This window comes from Cetorhinus maximus, chromosome 3 (assembly GCF_964194155.1).
Source record: "Cetorhinus maximus chromosome 3, sCetMax3.hap1.1, whole genome shotgun sequence".
Classification (NCBI taxonomy): domain Eukaryota; kingdom Metazoa; phylum Chordata; class Chondrichthyes; order Lamniformes; family Cetorhinidae; genus Cetorhinus; species Cetorhinus maximus.
The window spans coordinates 121442717-121449452 of record NC_135881.1 but is presented as its reverse complement, the minus strand read 5'-3'; positions in this window follow the sequence as shown (position 1 = coordinate 121449452).

Genomic DNA, 6736 nt, shown 5'->3' with positions numbered 1-6736 from the left:
CTACCTCCTCCCTTCCTTCCCCCACCTTAACTTCCACTCTTCACCCAGCACCCCCCGCTCTGGCATATTTGGTTGGGCAAAGTTTGAAGACTATGTGAGAACAGCCTTGGTCTTGTTTTTCATGAGCCAGGTGGTTTTTATCACCATATTTCCTGCTATTTACACTTTTTAAATATGCAAGACTTCCTTTCGGCCCTGGCATCCAATGTTCAAAGGTCAGCGGAAGAAGCTTTGGAGCAAGTAGACAAGAGGGCCGTGCAGAAGATGGTTATGACATGGACCCACACAGAAAGAAGTTTCATCAAAAATACTTTTTTGATAGTAGTTCACTGGCTACTTCATTCACTTGTCGGGTAGGATGTAGGACCCCTCACCCCAAGAGCTGCTGCAACAAGTCTTCCAGACCTGTGTGACTGACTTTTTCACCTCTAGATTTGACAACTCCAACACACTCCTGTTTGGCCTCCCACATTCTATCCTCCATAAACTTGATCATCCAACATTATGCTATCCATTTCCTACCTCACAACAAGTTCCGTTCACTGACCTACATTAAAACAACAACTTATATTTATAAAGTGCCTTGACGTAATAAAACATCTCAAGGCACTTCACAGGAGTATTATAACATAAAATATGACAATGGGCCCCATAATGAGATATTAGGTCAGATGACCAAAAGCTTGGTCAAAGAGGTAAAACCTAACAAGTGTCTTAAAGGAGAAAAGTGAGGTAGGGAGGTGGGTTGAGGCCATGGAGGGATTGAAAACAGGGATGGAAATATTAAAATCAAGACCTTGTTTGACTGGGACCCAATGAAGGCCACTGAGCACAGATGACAGGTGAATAGAATTTGATGTAAGTTAGGACTAAGGTCAGCAGAGTTTGGATGATTTTAGGTTTACAGAGGGTAAAATGGGGGAGACCAGCCAGGAGTGCATTGGAAAATCAAGTTTAGAGGTAACGGAATCATTGATGAGGGTTTCAGCAACAGATGAGCTGAGGCACAGGTGAAGTCAGGCAATGTTACAGAGGTGGAAATAAGTTGTCTTAGTGATGATGCTTTTATGTGGTTGGAAGCTCTTCTTGGGGTCAAATATGACACCAAGGTTGTGAACAGCCAGGTTTAGTCTCAGACTGTTGCCAGTGTGAGTCAGTAGCTGGGGAACAGAGGTTGGAGCAGGGACCCAAAACAATGGCTCCAGTATTTAATTGGAAGAAATTTCTGCTCATCCAGTGCTGGATGTCAGATAAGTAATCTGATAATTTAGCAACAGTGGAGGAGTCAAGAGAGGTGGTGGTGAGGTAGAGCTGGGTCATAGCAGTGTACAAGTGAAAAGTAAGGCTGTGCTTTTGGATGATATCACCAAGGGGCAGTATTTAGATGAGAAATAGGAGAGGGTCAGGACAGATCCTTGTGGGATACCAGAGGTAACAATGTGGGAGCAGGAAGAGAAACCATTGCAAGTGATTCCCTGGCTAAATTTAGATAGATAAGAATAGAACCAGTTGAGAACAGTTCCATCCAGCTGTACGAGAGGCATTGGAGGAGGATGGTGTGGTCAACTGTGTCAAAGGCTGCAGACAGGTCGAGAATAATGAGGAGGAATAGTCTACCTTTGTCACAGTCACACAGGATGTCACTGTGACTTTGATAGGAACTGTTTCGGTACTGTGGCACCTGACGTTCCGCGGAAGATGGGAACTGATTTGGGAAGCTACAACACATTAAAGGACTTTGGCAAGGAAAGCGAGGCTGGAGATTGGGTAGTAGTTTGCAAGGAGTGTGGGCTCAAGGATTAATTTTTTGAGGAGAGTGATGATGATGACAGATGCATAGGATGGAGAGATAACAGGTGAAGAGGCAGAACCATTAACAATATTGGCTAACATGGGGTCTAGGAGGGCAAATTGGGTGATCAGCAGTTTAGTGGGAATACAGCTGAGGAAGCAGGAGTGATCTCATGGACAAGATGAGCTCAGAGAGGGCATGAAGGAAGGTAGGAGAGAAACTAGAGAAGGATACCAGTTCAGGAGGAGCCTTACAGGATGCATGGCCAGGTGGGCTAATGGGAAGGAGGAACATGGCAGAGGCAGCTGATTGGATGGCCTCTCCCTTAGTGACAAAGAAGCCCATGTGCTCCTCACAATTATTGTTGGAGGTGAGCACGGAGGAGACGGGGAGAGGGTTTAAGAAACCAATTTGCAGTACAATAAAGAAGCCAGGGGCTATAATGAATCATTTTAGCAGATGAGAGGAGGACCAAAGTGCTTTATGTATTCTAGCCAGATATGGCATTGAATGGCTAAACAAATTGTCTGTCATATCCTTTCACGTCTGTGTTTTTATTTGACTTAAGGGTGCGGAGATGAGGGCCATATCAGGGAAATGGCAAGGGTGAGAGAGCTTAATGGTCTTACTGGGAAGTAGGGCATCAAAGATGGAACTGAGGGTGTGGTTGAGCAAATCAGTAGCTGCAGAAATATTATGACACACGATGGGCCAAAAGCTGGGGAGTTGGGATTTTGAAAGTGTGGTTCGTTCCCAGTTAAGTAATGCTTTGATATTAATACTGTAATTCTTGTTTTCAAATCCCTCCACAGCTTTGCCCTTTCCTATCTCTGTCATCTCCTCCAACCCTGCAACATTCTGAGATAACTGTGCTTCTCTAGTTCTGACCCCTTGAGCGTCCTTGATCCTAATCATTCCGCCATTGGCGCTGCCATAGCTGCCTTGGTCCTAAGCTCTCCCTAAACCACTCTGCATCGCTTCCTCTCTTTCCTTGTTTAAGATGCTCCTTAAAACCTACCTCTTTGACCAAGTTTTTGGCCATCTGTCCTAATATCTCTTTCTCTGGCTCAGTGTCAAATTTTGCTTGATAACGTTCCTGTGCAATGCAATATAAATATAAATTGTTGACGTTGTTGATGTACAGTGACCTATGATTACCAATGCCTCTCGTACAGCTGGGTACTTCAATACTCATGTTTTATTTTCATTTTAACTAAGTAGTCAATAATCAATCTGCTAATTCTTCCATGGTATGGCATGAATAAAAGCAGATAATTGCAGTTAATTTTTATTTAGCAGCCTTTATTATGTGATTTTGGATAAATGAAACATCACAATTGTGTGAAAGGTAGCCATTTGTCTTGCATGTGTCTGTAATTATTTACTTTTTTGAGTTTTTAACGTGTGTGAAAGAACTCTTGAATGCACGATCACTGGAATGATAGCCCCTGTAGATGACACTTGGTAAAAGAGCAAAGATCTCTTTCTACCTCGTATAAGAAGTTTGTAATGAAGAGGCTGACAGGGGTGAACTGACTCCACTCTTTGCCCCATTCCTGAGTTGGTTATAACAGAGTTTGCATTTAAATGGGAGGTGATATTGCCAATTTAATATATACTTAACTGTATATAACTTGGTGCAAGAAATAAGCTAGACAGATTCCTTATTTTAACAATAGAGTTAGTTTTACTGCGTTTTATTTTAGTTTTTTAGTTTTATTTAGAGAGCTTACTTAGGTAAAGATGCAGAAATGATTAACAAAAGGTTTAAAATATACAAATATGTACAACTACCCACTGATGAATAAACAACACACACAAAATGTCCCCACCCCCCACCCACTCCCCAAGTCATGAAAATAGTTGATTGCGGTAGTAGACTCCAATATCAGATACAATATGGTACTCTGTAATAGATAGGGGGTCACCTGACCTGGGGATTGAATGTTAGATAGCATAAGTTGGAGTCTATTTTGATAGAATTCATTTACTGCAGATATATATTTATGTTAGGAAAATGTGTTATCAATAAAGTTAGCTCAGCTACAATGTCGACGGTCTGTGTGCATCATTGAAACAAAAAACAAGACATGGGGCAGAATCTTCTGGCTGGCGTGTGGGAGGCAGAGCCCGCTCATCAGCGCTTAAAATGTCGTGCGAGCGTTCCGACGTCAGCGCGATATTTCGGGCGGTGGGCATGCTATGCAGTGTGATGCACCCCCGCCATTAATTAAAGGTCTCATTAAGGCTATTAAGTGACCAATCGACCAGGATTTTGAGGGGCCGGTGCAAACTTTGGGTCGGCGCATGGGCCCAACGGGCAGGCGGGTAAGTGATTTTTTTACAAACCTCATCCAGTGGCGGGATGAGGTTTCATTTCGGTTTCAAAAAAGTTTACTAAAGTGTTCGTTAACATGTCCCATCTCGTGTGACATTTTCACATGAGGGGGACATGTTAATGATTTTTTTATTTTTCTATTTTTAATGTCTCACAGACTTTCAGTGATCTCCCTGAGGCAGCACTTTGTTTCAGGGAGATGTGCGCTTTTTCGCATGCATGCGCAAAAGAGCACACTCTCGCTTTTGGGGAATCCCCCCCCCACCACAGAAAGCTCATAGCACTTCCCGTCGGGCGGCCCACTGGGCGGGCCTTAAATAGCCCGCCCACGTAAAATGGCGGCGAGGCCCGTTTCGGCGGCGGCGATCGGCTGCCTCCCCGCCCACCAAGGGCAAAATTCTGCTCATGGTGTCAAAAGTAAACTAAATGCGACAATGGAGGTTCTTAAGCCACCGAAAGAGCTCAGTTTGGAGGGAAATCTCACCGAAAACTGGAGGAGGTTTTGGCAGCGATTTGAGCTGTACGTCACGGCGATGGGCAGTGATAAGAAGACCCTGAGATACAGTCTTCTATCTTTCTTCATGTAGCAAGGGGAGAAGCCCTAGAAGTTTATAATACATTCACATTTGAAAGTGATGACAAACGAAATGACTTGAAAGAAATAATGGAAAAATTTGAAGCCTACCGCAGCCCCAAGAAAAACATCACGTATGAAAGATACTGATTTTTTACATGCATGTAAGGCAGTGACAACATTAGTCAGTACATAACTGAGCTGAGAAAATGAGCTAAATCATGTGATTTTGAAGAGCTTGAAGAATCACTCATCCGAGATAGAATAATTTGTGGAATCGCAAATGACTCTCTCAGAGAATGGCTTTTCAGAGAAGTAGATCTCATGATGGAGAAAGTAATAAATATCTGTAGAGTGGCAGAGACAACGAAATGCCAGATTAAACAGATGAAAGAAGATGATAAGCCACACATGGTCAAGCAATTAGATGCAGTTAAACAGAAACAGCCCCGCGAAAGAACAAATAGTCTGAACATAAGAAGAACAAAATTGCTATTAAAACATTTAAATGCAGCCGATGCGGAACAGAGCATTTGTCACGTAGTTGTCCAGCCTACAGAAAGCAGTGTAAGAACTGTGATAAACTAAATCACTTCGCTAAGATGTGTAAATTGATGAAAGTGCACACGATTGCAGATGATGACACAGACACTGAAACTGAACTTGTTGCTGGAGCAGTAACAACAAATTCCAAAGAAGACGAATGAAAGGTTGATTTAAAAATTGCCAACATGATGGTGAATTTCAAGCTTGACACAGGTGCACAAGCAAATGCCTTTCCCATAAGCCTGTATCGTATGATAAGCAAAGAAAAACAGGTAACTAAAACAAAAGCGAAGCTGTCTACTTTTACAGGCGAAAAAATTACAGTAGAATGCAAATACACACTTAAAGTGAACTACAAAAAACAGTCTCAAGCACTTCCATTCATAGTGGGGAAAACTGATGCAAAACCCATTCTTGGAATCAAAGCTTGTGAAAATCTGAAGCTAATCAAGAGTATAATGATTGTCACCACTGATGACATCCTGAGCGAGTATAAAGATGTGTTCCAGGGGATTGGCTGCCGAAAAGGAGAACACACCATCAAGATTGATGAAACTGTGACACAAAAAATACACCCACCCAGGAAAATACCAGTAATGCTGAGAGATCGACTGGAAGCAGAGTTGGACAGAATGGAGAAACTTCACATCATCAAGAAAATTGAAGAACTGACAAAGTGGATTAATCCAATTGTATTTGTCGAAAAATCAGATGGAAATCTGCGAGTCTGTCTGGATCCCAGAGACCTAAACCAGGCAGTACAAAGTGAGCATTAACAGCTGCCCACAGTAGAAGAGATCATGTGTAAGCTAGCTGATGCTAAATACTATTCAGTCTTGGATGCGAGTTCAGGCTTCTGGCAGATCAAACTGGATGAAAGCAGCTCCTATTCCTGTACCTTCAACACACCATACGGGTGATATAGGTTTTTATGCTTACGCTTTGGTATTAATTCAGCTCCGGAGATGTTCCACAGAATAGTGAAGCAGCTGTTTGAAGGGTTAGAGGGCGTGGAAATCTATATCGATGATGTGCTGGTCTGGGGAGGCTCATGAGAAGAGCACGACCACAGACTGAGGCAGGTGCTGGCCAGAGCTAGAGAAAGGAACCTTAAGTTGAAGAAAGAAAAATGCAAAATAGGTCTTCATGAAATCAAGAACTTGGGACATGTGCTAACAAGTGAGGGACTGAAGCCGGACCCGAATAAAATCGAAGCAGCCATGAACATGCCACCCCAGAACATAAGAAGTACTTGGAGAGGTTTTTGGGAATGGTGAGCTATCTTGGGAAATTCATTCTGAACATGTCAGACCTGACAGCACCTCTCAGAGAACATCTACAAAATGATGTGGAATGGCACTGGGAACAGAGTCACCAGGAAGCTTTGACCAGTCTGAAGAGAACACTGACTCAGGCACCAGTGTTAAAGTATTACGATGTCAGTCAGCCTGTCAAGACCTCAGTGGACCTTCAAAGCCTGGCCTGG